The following is a 13,822-nucleotide window of genomic DNA, read 5'->3' as shown; positions in this document are numbered from 1 at the left end:
GAGCATCCCTCCCTCCTACTGAGATCTCTGAAACCTTTCCAGATGAGCAATTGTTTGCTATTCAGAAAGCTCTGTGGTTTGAAGATATTGCAAACTATAAGACACAAGGTTCTCCTTCTATAACCATGGAGAGGAAGCAAGAAAAGCTTCTCTCACTGCAGAGTCAACCAAAGCCCCCACAGTCAAACTCTAAGTTTGGTGTTGGGAGGCCACAACCAAACTCTAAGTTTGGTGTTGGGAGGTCCCAACCTTGCTCTGATTATCTGTGAGGCTCCATGAGAGCTCACTGTCAAGCTATTGACATTAAAGAAGCGCTTGTTGGGAGGCAACCCAATGTTATTTAATTATATCTATTTATTTTCCATTGCTATTTTATGTTTTCTTTAGGTTGATGATCATGTGAAGTCACAAAAACAAATGGAAAATTAAAAACAGAATGAAAAACAGCATGAAAAATAGCATACCCTGGAGGAAGATCATTCTGGCGTTTAAACGCTAGAAACAAGCATCTGTCTGGCGTTTAACGCCAGAAACAAGCACCAAGCTGGCGTTTAACGCCAGAAACAAGCATCAGTCTGGCGTTAAACGCCAGAAACAGGTACATTTGGGCGTTTAACGCCAGAAATAGGCAGCAGTCTGGCATTAAATGCCAGGATTGCACAGTAAGGGCATTTTGTATGCCTAATTGGAGCAGGGATGCTAAATCCTTGACCCCACTGGATCTATGGACCCCACAGGATCCCCACCTACCTCACCATTCAAATTCAAACCATTTCCCTCCCAAACCCACCCATTCACACACTTCCATCTCCTCCATCTTCTCCACTTCTTTCTTCTTTTGCTCGAGGACGAGCAAACCTTTTAAGTTTGGTGTGGTAAAAGCATTGCTTTTGTTTTTCCATAATTCAGTGGTAGAGCAATTGACTGCAGATCAAAGAGCTATGAGGAAAGAGCAACAAAGGCAAGGAAGAGACATAGAGGAGCTCAAGAGCACCATTGGTTCTTCAAGAAGAGGAAGACGCCACCCTCATTAAGGTGGACCCATTCCTTAATCTCCTTGTTCTTATTTTTTTGTTTTTCGTTTACTATGCTTCATGCTTAATTATGTTTGTGTCTTTACTATATGATCACTAGTATCTACGTGTCTATGTCTTAAAGATATGAATGTCCTATAAATCCATCACCTTTCTTAAATGAAAATTGTTTTCTGAAAAAGAAAAAGAAGTACATGAATTTCGAATTTTAAAATAGTTTAATTATTTTGATGTGATGGCAATACTCTTTGTTTTCTGAATGAATGCTTGAACAGTGCATATGTTTTTTGAATTTGTTGCTTATGAATGTTAAAATTGTTGGCTCTTGAAAGAATGATGAAAAAGGAGAAATGTTATTTGATAATCTGAAAAATTATAAAAATGATTCTTGAAGCAAGAAAAAGCAGTGAAGAACAAAGCTTGCAGAAAAAAAAATAGCGAAAAAAAAAAGAAAAAGCAAGCAGAAAAAGCCAAAAGCTCTTAAAACCAAAAGGCAAGGGTAAATAAAAAAGATCCCAAGGCTTTGAGCATCAGTGGATAGGAGGGCCTAAAGGAATAAAATCCTGGCCTAAGCGGCTAAACCAAGCTGTCCCTAACCATGTGCTTGTGGCGTGAAGGTGTCAAGTGAAAACATGAGACTGAGCGGTTAAAGTCAAGGTCCAAAGCAAAAGAAGAGTGTGCTTAAGAACCCTGGACACCTCTAATTGGGGACTCTAGTAAAGCTGAGTCACAATCTGAAAAGGTTCACCCAGTTATGTGTCTGTGGCATGTATGTATCCGGTGGTAATACTGGAAAACAGAGTGCTTAGGGCCACGGCCAAGACTCATAAAGTAGCTGTGTTCAAGAATCAACAGACTGAACTAGGAGAATCAATAACACTATCTAAATTTTGAGTTCCTATAGATGCCAATCATTCTGAACTTCGAAGGATAAAGTGAGATGCCAAAACTGTTCAGAAGCAAAAAGCTAATAGCCCGCTCATCTAATTAACACTGATCTTCATAGATGTTTTTGGAATTCATTGTATATTCTCTTTTTTTTATCCTACTTTGTTTTTAGTTGCTTGGGGACAAGCAATAATTTAAGTTTGGTGTTGTGATGAGCGGATAATTTATACGCTTTTTGGCATTGTTTTTACTTAGTTTTTATTATGATTTAGTTGGTTTTTAGTATATTTTTATTAGTTTTTAATTAAAAATCACATTTCTGGACTTTACTATGAGTTTGTGTGTTTTTCTGTGATTTCAGGTATTTTCTGGCTGAAATTGAGGGAGCTGAGCAAAAATCTGATTCAGGCTGAAAAAGGACTGCTGATGCTGTTGGATTCTGACCTCCCTGCACTCAAAGTGGATTTTCTGGAGCTGAAGAACTCCAAATGGCGCGCTCTCAATTGCGTTGGAAAGTAGACATCCAGGGCTTTCCAGAAATATATAATAGTCTATACTTTGCTCAAGGATAGACGACGTAAACTGGCGTTCAACGCCAGTTCCATGTTGCAGTCTGGCGTCCAGCGCCAGAAACAAGTTACAAGTTGGAGTTCAACGCCAGAAACAGGTTACAACCTGGTGTTGAACGCCCAAAACAGCCCAGGCACGTGAGAAGCTTAAGTCTCAGCCCCAACACACACTAAGTGGGCCCCAGAAGTGGATTTCTGCGCTATCTATCATAGTTTACTCATTTTCTGTAAACCTAGGTTACTAGTTTAGTATTTAAACAACTTTTAGAGATTTATTTTGGACCTCATGACATTTTTAGATCTGAACTTTGTAAACTCTAACGGCATGAGTTTCTAAACTCCATTGTTGGGGGTGAGGAGCTCTGCTGTGTTTCGATGAATTAATGCAACTATTTCTGTTTTCTATTCAAACACGCTTGTTTCTATCTAAGATGTTCATTCGCACTTCAATATGATGGATGTGATGATTAGTGACAGTCATCACCATTCTCAACCTATGAACGTGTGCCTGATGACCACCTCCGTTCTACTTTCGATTGAATGAATATCTCTTGGATTCCTTAATCAGAATCTTCGTGGTATAAGCTAGAATCCATGGCGGCATTCATGAGAATCCGAAAAGTCTAAACCTTGTCTGTGGTATTCCGAGTAGGATTCAGGGATTGAATGACTGTGACGAGCTTCAAACTCGCGAGTGTTGGGTGTAGTGATAGACACAAAAGGATCAATGGAACCTATTCTGACATGATCGAGAACCGACAGATGATTAGCCGTGCGGTGACAGCGCACCTGGACCTTTTTCACTGAGAGGACGGATGGTAACCATTGACAACGGTGATCCACCAACAGACAGCTTGCCATAGGAGGAACCTTGCATGCGTGAAGAAGAAGACAGGGAGAAAGCAGAGATTCAGAAGACAAAGCATCTCCAAAACTCCAACATATTCTCCATTACTGCATACCAAGTATTTATTTTATGTTCCCTTGTTCATTTGCAAGTCAATTGATAATTATAATTGACCTCCTAACTGAGATTTACAAGATAACCAGAGATTGCTTCAAACCAACAATCTCTGTGGGATTCGACCCTTACTCACGTAAGGTATTACTTGGACGACCCAGTGCACTTGCTGGTTAGTAGTACGAATTGTGAAAAGTGTGATTCATAATTCGTGTACCAGGAAGCATTGGAACAAATGCCTCTGTATGCTAAATTCCTCAAAGAGCTTATCAACAAAAAGAGAAGTTGGAACGAAAAGGAGACTGTGATCCTGACACAAGAATGCAGTGCAGTGATTCAAAATGGGCTCCCACCCAAACTCAAAGATCCTGAGAGTTTCTTTCTGCCTAGCACCATTGGTAATATATCCATCGATAAGGCATTGTGTGATTTTGGATCAAGTATCAATCTGATGCCCTTATCTATGATGAGAAAGCTGTCCATAGAAGAAGTGAAACCTATAAGGATGACCTTGCAACTTGCTGACAAATCAATGGTAATCTCCAATGGAGTGGTTGAGAACCTCTTAGTGAAGGTGGACAAGTTCATATTTCCAGCAGATTTTGTGATCTTGGACCTAGATGAAGAGGGAGGTGATTCTGTCATATTAGGAAGGCCTTTCCTAGCCACAGCAAGGGCCATCATTGATGTGGAAACAGGGAAAATGACTTTAAGAGCACATGATGAACAGAGTAAATGTCTTTAAGGAGATGCAACATACTGTTGAAGAGAAGAGCTGCATGAGAATTGAAGAAGAAGACTTACATTGGAAGGAAAAGCCTAAGGAGGCACTCATCAACTCACCTTTGAAGCAAAAGACAGACAGTGAAAAAGAACAAAAAGATAATGAAGATGTGAAAGCTGAGAAAGGACTGCAGGAAGAGGTTAAGAATCTGATCACTAAGAAGAAAGTCCTTGACATAAAGCCTACTGTCAAGACAGGAGGGCCACCAAAGAAAGGAAAGAAGAGCAAGAAAAGGATTCCAAAAGGGTGGAGAAACAAAAGAATTCCAACTGAAGGATTCTCAAAAGGAGACAAAGTGAAACTGATCTACCAACAGGTGGAGACAGACCCACAATCTGATGATTATTATACTGTCAATATGATACTCTCGCTAGAGCATATAGAGATTGTTCATCAAATCACAGGAAGAAGGCTCACATTGAGAGGGGACAAGATGAGGCACCATAATCATCAACCACCCTAACAAGGAACCAATGTCAAGCTAGTGACAGTAAAAGAGTGCTCCATGGGAGGCAGCCCATGATTTAATATTCTTGCTTTTATTTTAATAATTAATGGTCTTTCTTGCGAAAATTTGAACTCTCATGGGTAAATTTGATAACTGCGCACATTGTTTTGAAGCATATGTCTGATTCCTAAGTTTGGTAAAATGGCTTTTCAAGTATACTGATCATATAACCATCTTAGGATATATACTCATTCATTCCTATTGAAGTATATAGCCAAACATTAAGTTTGGTGTTCTACATATGCTATGAATTTCAGGAAAGTCACTTTTGCTCAAAGATTCAAATTTATGAAATAGATAAACCATATATTGCATCATTTTATGAATTTATTTTATTAAGGTAGAAAATAAAAATGTTCCTTGTAATGAATATACTAACTATGATAGACATTCATTGGGTTTCATATGAATCACGTAGCAGAAAACAAGTTTGGTGTCCACCAATATTTTGTTCAATTTCTAAGTGGCATAGTTGGTTATTCATAAATAAGGAACATATAGCAAATTGTATTTTTTTTTATACTTTTCACTTGATAACCACCACCGTGCTACATTCAAATTTTGAGCTTACTGTTGCCTTAATTGTAATGGATAGGTGTGAAGAAGATTGAGGAAAGGACAAAAATCATGCAAGTACGGTTGTCACAAGGAGGAAAAGTGAGTCACATGTGCTTGGGAATTGCTTTTTGGGAAGAAAAAATATGCAAGGTTCAGCACCTAGGAGACCGAACCACATGCCCAATGAAGAGGTGGTTCTTGTACTCATCCTTCCTTACATGCACACCATTCATTTCAACTCTTTCAAAAGATATCATGGCCATCTATTCTTCATTAAAGTTGCTATAAAAAGATTCATTTGGACTATGCGTCATAACCCAACTTTCACACTCCATGCATTGAAAACTTTAGCTTTCGGTTTCCTTAAAGAAAGGCTCTAGTGACCGTGTCTAAGTATTCCAACCCATACTTGTCTCCTTAATCTTTTACTCCTGCTTCACCAGTAAGCCAACACTCATCCTAAGAGCCACATAAATTCCTTCTCCCTCACCATTCTTCAATTCTCCACTCGGCCTCCTCATTCCCTAATTGATGGCTTCATCAAGTTCTAGAAGAAGGAAAGGGAAGCAACCAGTTGAAACTGAACCACCAACTTATGATGACAGAAGATTCAAATCTCAATTTCATGAGTCACGATATCATAGGTTGATAGAATCAAACGAAGTCATTCCAGAGATTGGCTTCAGATTGAAAGAAGGAGAATACCCTATCATGAGAAGGATAATCGAACAAAGAAGATCGGAACTCTTGTGTGAACCTCTCACGGACATAAGTGCAACCATGGTAAGGGAGTTCTATGCAAATGCTGTGAGGCCAAGCAAAACCAGCCTTCCTTACAAGAGCTATGTTAGAGGGGTTAATGTAGATTTCAGCCCATCATCCATCATGAGGATCTTGCAGATAAGAGTGATACCCTTTGGAGAACCTAGCTTTGATGAAAGAATGAAGGGTAAAAATGATCCTGATGAGCTACTAAATGGTGTATGCTTGGAAGGCAAAGACTGGGAAAGGGATTCAGATGGAGATCCAAGCTACTTGAAGAGGATTGATCTCATACCTGAAGCCAAAGGTTGGTATGAGATAGTAAGAAGATCCATACTCCCACTGGAAATACTTCAGAGGTCACAATAAAGAGAGAAATTCTGACATACTGCATACTCAAAGGAGGAAAAATTAATATCCCACAGATCATAGCAGACAGCATCCAAGAAATGGCTGAGGATAGCAGCAAATCAAGCAGACTTGGTCACCCAAGTACCATTTTGAGGCTGTGCAACAGAGCAGGGGTACTCTTTGAGGATGCAGATACAGATCGGGTAAAGGGAGGTAAAAGAATCACTAAGTAAAGAATGGAAGGTATCACTGAAACCCAGGAGGAGAGAAGGCCTCAAGAAAGAAGGAGGAGAACACCAGTGGGAGAAGGACAAGCTTCTGGTGCAATGGACTTAAGTCAAATGCAAAGAGCCATTGAAGAAATGTCTCAGCAATACATGGAAGCACAGGAACAGCAACAAGAGCAATATTTGAGAGCTCAGGAGCAGCAAGAGAACTGGTAGTTGAGGATGATGGAGCAACAAGAAAACTGGCAGCAGAAGATGATGGACCAGTAGAGAGAATTCCAAGCAAGAATCCTGGAGCAACAGAGGGAACAATCTGGTCACTCCCAAGAATCATTTGACAAATTGTTCCAACAACACGCTGAACAGGAGAAATACCTCCAGGATCTTCGTCAATGGAAGAGCCTATACAACGCAGCTGGAGAAGCCCGACACTTGGACAGGATTGAGTATGATATAAAGACTCAAGCGAAGCTAAACTACGTGGTCTGTGGCATGCCAGTGGTAAATCGAGAGATCAAACCATTCACCCAATGCCAGGAACTAGCAAACAAGCAAAGAGCAAGAGCCCATGGAAACATAGAAAGAATGGAACAACGGTTGAAGGAAGCTGGACTCTAGGATCAGGTAGATTTCTCTTGGCCTCCAAAATAACCTGCTGAAGAGCCATAAGAAACAAACAAGAAGAGGAAGCAGGAGCCAAAGAAGAAAGGAGAGTCCAGCAAAGGAAAAGAGCACAAAAACTAGAGGTGGTGGAGTTCTTTCATAATCTTAGTAAATAAGGAGGATGCATATCTGCAACATGATATGCCTTCCAAGTTATGCAGTTTTTATGATTAAGATTTTATGCTTTGCACATCTATGTTTTGAATGAATCTATATTTTGTCTTTTGTTTTTCTTAATTCTCAAAATAAATATTCTAGCCATAAGTGGCTGCATCATTCATCTTATTTGAATACATGTCTTGTTTCCCCTCTACATGAATAAAAGAAAAATATTGAAACAGGAAGTGAATGTCTAATGTGGTAGGAATAATAAAGTTTAGTGGTGGTAATTGCTTGATTAGTTGGTAAGCTCAATAATAAAAGCTGCAGGATAGGATATCTTCTTGTAGTGAGAACTTAGTTGCTGTTGTAAAGCCTTCAATTAATAATCATCCTTGAAAAAAGAAAAAGCAAGAAAGGAAAGGAAGAAAAGCCAAGAATTGGTAACCAAAAAAATGAAAGAAACAGATAATAAGGCTAGACACCAATAGCTTGGACCTTAGGACACATGACTGTGATGCTATTGTATTAGGATCTGCTTGGATTATTAGGTTCTGAGGAGTATTTTAAAACTTGGTAACTTGGATTAACTAATCCGGGATTACCAACCAAAAATCCACCATCAAGAGAAACCTAATTACAAAGCATTTAGTGACCCAAAGAGGTGCTGGGTATCAATGTTCTTAAGAGGGATTGTGAGCTAAGTGTCTGTAGTAAATAGGTGTTGAATTGAGCCAAAAAGCTGCTACAACACTTAGCTACAATTGAAAAACAAGCTTCTGAAGCAAAAGAAAGAAAGAAAAAGTTAACAAGGATCAATAAAGAGTAAGGCATTATAGCAGCAATTCTAGTCAACACTCAAAGAGACATTTCTTGATTGGAAGCTGATAATAATTGAGCTGCATTCTGTCTGCATAAAACCCCATGAACCAAATTCAATTACCTACTAAATAAGGACATATATGCTTCTCTGTTTTCTTTCATTTCTTCTCATGTTTTAGTGCTTGCCTGGGGACAAGTAAGATTTAAGTTTGGTGTTGTGATGACAAGTCATCTTATGCTAGTTTCACAAGCATTTTTCATTTGTTTAATTAGGTTTTATGCACTTTCTTGCACAATAAGTAAGTAGTTGGAGTAGAATTTCATGATTATTTTAATTCAATAAAACATCATTTATTTTATACAAGATCATGAGATTTATGCAAGAATTAAGTGATTATTATGAATGATGCAAATTCTTATGATTTTGGTGAGACTTTGATTGCTTGTTTGGTTGATTTTAGGTGAGAAAATGAAGAAAAGGGAGAGCACTGCAGCATAACGTTGCATTCAAATAAAGAACGCCATGCTCAGTAAGTGACGCGCACGCGCATGGGACGCTTACGCGTTAGGGGCACTTTTTGAAGACCCACGCGTACGCGTGCATGACGTGTACGCGTGGAAGTGTTTGGCGCTCTTTTCAGAAGAGAGCGCTACGTTCATCAAGCTAGCGTTTTCGGGCAAGATTCAAAATTGGAGGCAAAGTTTTACAATCGACGCGCACGCGTGCTTGACGCGCACGCGTGCTTGACGTGCACGCGTGCTTGACGCGCTCGCGTGCTTGACGCGCACGCGTGCTTGACGCGCACGCGTCGATGGGTCACCTGGGACAAAGCATGCGCACGCAAGGCTGGCACTGAAGCCTGAATTGAGATTTTGCTACCCGCGCGGACGAGAACATGACGCGCACGCGTGGGGTAGCGTTCACTAAGCAAACGTAGCGCTCAATAAGAGAACACTACCAATGATGCGTACGCGAGACAAGGACGCGCGGGCGTGATTGGAGATGAAGATTGATGATGATGCGTACGCGTACATAACGTGTACGCGTCGATGAGCAAAAAGCGCAAAAGGACGCGCACGCGTTAGGGATGCGTACGCGTGGAAAAGTGAACGCTGCGCTCACTTTAAGAACGCAACGTTCCCCTGGAAGCTGCAATTCTGATCCACTTCATATAAGGCCAAAAAGCCCACTTCAAGTACGGGAAGCCAGATTTGGAAAGTATATAAATAAAGAAGATTTTTATTTCATATGGGGCTCTTTTTTAATTTTCCTTTTAGAATTTTAGAATTGGGATCATATCTGAGTTTTTTTTCTGTTTTGTTTTCTTTCTTCTGCAACTTTTGTTTTCTGTCCTTGGGTCTTGAACTTGGATTGAAGAATTCTGCTGAATTTCTTCATCTGAGAGTCATATTTTATTTTTCCTTTCATAGTTCTAAGAATTGGAGATCTAATCTTAGGTTTCTTTCCTCTGCAATTTCTTCTTTTCTGTTTTGTTTAGAGATTAATTGAGATCTAAATTTTCTTTCTGTTTTTGTTATTCTTCTGAAATTGTCAATTTCTCTTTTAGGATTTTAGAATTGATCTAAGTTTTATTCTGTTTTAATTTTGTTGCACTCTTCCATTTCTGTTTTGATACTGAAATCCTGATTGATCTATTTTCTGAATTTCTTCATCTGAGAGTTCTCTAGTTTAATGCGCTTTACATTTTCCAGTTCTGTTTTGATTCTCAACACCCAAATCCCTTTATTCTTCATGTAATTTAAGTTTCTTGGCAATCTAGACTCTGTAATTTAAATTTCTTGCACTTTAAGTTTCAATCATTTACTTTTCTTGCAATTTAAGTTTCAGCTTATTTAATTTCTTGCACTTTAAGTTTCTGCAATTTACTCCTTCAGCACTTTAAGATTCTGCAATTTTTCATTCTGCACTTTAGTTTACTTGCAATTTCACTTCTATAAATCAAATTTCACTCAAATCATCAAATGTTCGCTTAACTAAATTCATCACCATACTAAAGTTGCTCAATCCATCAATCCCTGTGGGATCGACCTCACTCTTGTGAGTTATTACTACTTAATGCGACACGGTACACTTGCCGGTGAGTTTGTGCGGAATCGTTTTTCCCTCATCAATCACCATCAGCAATTCTCACTTGGTGATATCTTGATCTCAAATCCTGTTTTGAGAGCCACTTGGCTCTACCAAGTTGATCAAACAAATCAGCTATCAAAGGAATAGGGTATTTGTTATTGATGGTTACTGATTAATCCATATTTGACGATAAATTTTGGATTGATTTAAGTGGATTTCATCATATAAAACCCACATTTATTCATCCAAATAGCATACTTTTGTGTTCTCTCCCTAAATTGAGCTTAATTGTGAAAACATGCTATTTTGTGCTGAATTTAACCAATTTTATTCCACTTTCATTCCATTCGATGCCTTGATATTTTTGATAAGCGATTTTAGGTATAATAGGTTGGAATGGCTTGATGAGAGTGGAGGAGAAGCATGCAATAGAGAGAAAACATGAAGAAATCAAAAGAGGAGCACACAGCCATGTGTGCGTACGCACAAGAGGGAAATTTAGCACGTGTATGTGTACGCACATATCTATGCGTACGCACGAATCAGCGCACGTGACTAACTTAAAGGAAAACGCTGGGGGCAATTTCTGGGCCTCCAGAGCCTAGTTTTAGACTTTCTGATAGTGGTGAACGCGGATCGGATCGGATCGGATATGGCCAAAATTTCGATCCAATCCACACTAAAATCCTCGGATCGGATCAAATCCAATATCCGCAGTTTTTAAGGTTTGATCCAATCCGATCCGCACATTTGCGGATTGGATCGGATCGGATATCGGATATATCCGCAAAATACAAAAATATTTTTAAAAGCTTATTTTTATTAAAAGAATATCAAATAAAATTTATTTTTCTATTCTTTTAAATATGTTTACTCTTAAAATAATATTAAACATGCTTTTCTTAAATAATAAATTAAAATAATACAACATATATGATAATTATTAGTTGAAATAAAACATAAAAAGAATATTTACTTATTTATTTCTTTATTTTTGCGGATACACGGATATACGAATCGGATATGCGGATACCAATATAAAATCCACAATCCGATCCGATTAGTGTGCAGATCCGATCCGAAAGCCTTGTGGATCAGATTCATATCCGCAATTTTTGGATCGGATTCGGATAAACACTGCGGATATGCGGATCGAATTCGATCCATGAATACCCCTACTTTCTGAAGCTGATTGAGTGCTATATCAAAGGGGCATCACTCCCTGTCAAGTGGAGAGCAATTAGGGTAGATTAGAAACATGCTTTAGGTCATATTCTAAAGAGAGAAGCTCTCCCTTCTCTCTAGAATTAGGGTAGATTAGGTTAGATCTCTCTTAGATTTAGGTTTAATTCTTGTTTTCATTTAGTTTTCCTTGCCATTTATTGTTATTGCACCTTTGTTTTTTACTTCTATTTGTTATTTCCCTTCTTTTGTTCCTTTATGTTTATGACACTTTGTTACTTTTAATTTCAATTAATGCAATTCATGTTTTATGTTTCTTATTGTTTAATTTAGTTGTTATTATTGTTTTCTTACAATTGGTAGTTGTAGAATTTATTATTTCTTATTATTTTACCATGCTTTCCTTTTATGCCTTCCAAGTATTTGATAAAATGTTTGGTTGAATTTTTGCCTAGTATTTCACACTCTTGGTTGGGAAATTGGGTAATTGGGTGAACTTGAGTGGTAGATGTCCATTCTACATTGTGTTAGGATTGTTAATTGATTTGGTTTCCACTAACTCTAAGCCTTCCATTAATAGAGTTAGCTAGGACTTGTGGATTGAGATCAATTATGCCCTTTTGACTAATTCTCGATGTTAGGATTGACTAATTGGGATTAATTCTACACAATTACCATGTTTGTGGTCCATAACTATGATAGGAATCCTTAATTCTCCAATTCTTGCCAAGAGCCCTTTTTACTATCTAATTTCTATTTTCATTGCTTTTACTTACTTTTTATTTAATTCCTTGCATGCTTGTTTCATTCCTTGCTATTTACATTCCTTGTCTCATGCCATCAAATCCCCATTTTCTCCCATAGCCAATAATAGAGCATTTCATTGCAACTTCTAGGGAAGATGACCCAGGACTTAAAACTCCCTGTTTATAATTTGATTTGAATTGTGACATCTTCGAATTAAAATTTGAGTGAGAGTTAGTTGTTGGTTTGGACTATACTTGCAACGAAAGAATTCTATTTTTGTGAAATTCTAGGGCAATCTACCTAATTAAATAAAATGAGTGAATTCTTTACCTATATACACAAAACAGAAACTTCTTATGTGCATGTGCAAAACTCATTTTTATGTAAACCGTGGAAGCTAACCACGGTTTCTAGTTTCTACGTAAACCGTTGGAGGCCAGGAGGGTTTATAGTTGGAAGAGATTGGGCATAATCTGTGGCTGCCTCCCACGGATTAGTAAGAAAAAAAGGTAGGCATAAACCGTAGTTGCTTCCCACGGTTTATGAAGAGGAAGCCTTGAACGTAAACCACCCTTGGCTACCACGGTTTACATGTTAAGTAGTATAAATACATAATTCGTTGATGGTCATGACGGATCATTTGTGCTTCACAAAAATTATTGGAGCTTGGGGGTTGAGAGAGTTTGAAGGAGAGGTTTGAAGGTTTTGGTGAGATTTGGGTGGTGGAGCCATGGAGGACGAAGCTCGCTTGTACCGACTAAATAGCGTTGCTCACGTGGCTGGATACATCGATGAAAAGGTTAGTTATTATTATTATTATTATTTATTATTTTTGTTACTATTATGATAATGGTAGTTATTATTATTACTTTTATTTTTACTAGTATCGGGAGCTGTTAGTATTATGATTATTGTTATTGTTAGTAGAATTATTCCTGTTGGTATTGTTATTATTCCTATTGTTTCGTTGTTGTTGTCACTATTTATTAGAGAAAATAGAAAACCAAAGTCGGTATCTAATAAATTTTTCTAAACTATGTTTGATGTTATTAGTATTGGTCGTATGTTGAGGGATTTTGTTACCCACATTTTGCAGCCTACTAGGGTTATTAGCGGCGTTAGGAGACAGCAGAATATGCCTTTACACTACCAGATTATACCGTATCTGGAGACCGCGGGCTTGTATCATTTGGCTAGGCTGAACAGTCACTGGTTCTGGGTTGATGAGCCTCTACTTAGCGCATTTATTGAGCGGTGGCGTCCAGAGACCCACACCTTTCATATGCCCTTTGGGGAGTGCACTATCACTTTGCAAGATGTGGCATATCAGCTCGGTTTGCCGATCGATGGGGAGCCCATCAGTGGGTGCCTGACTGAGTTTGAGAATCTGATGGAAAATGGAAGACTGGCATGGGTGTGGTTTCGCGAGTTGTTTGGGGAGTTACTTCCTATGTGATTGATATTTATATATGTTTGAGATTCTACGGTTACAAACTATTTGGTCACAATTATTACGCGCAATCAGGTTCATACCAAAGTGAATCAATTAAACATCTAAAATAAAGGGACTTAAGC

Source organism: Arachis ipaensis, chromosome B08, assembly GCF_000816755.2.
Source record: "Arachis ipaensis cultivar K30076 chromosome B08, Araip1.1, whole genome shotgun sequence".
NCBI classification, from domain to species: domain Eukaryota; kingdom Viridiplantae; phylum Streptophyta; class Magnoliopsida; order Fabales; family Fabaceae; genus Arachis; species Arachis ipaensis.
The sequence above is the reverse complement of the archived record's forward strand: the minus strand, read 5'-3'. Positions refer to the sequence as shown.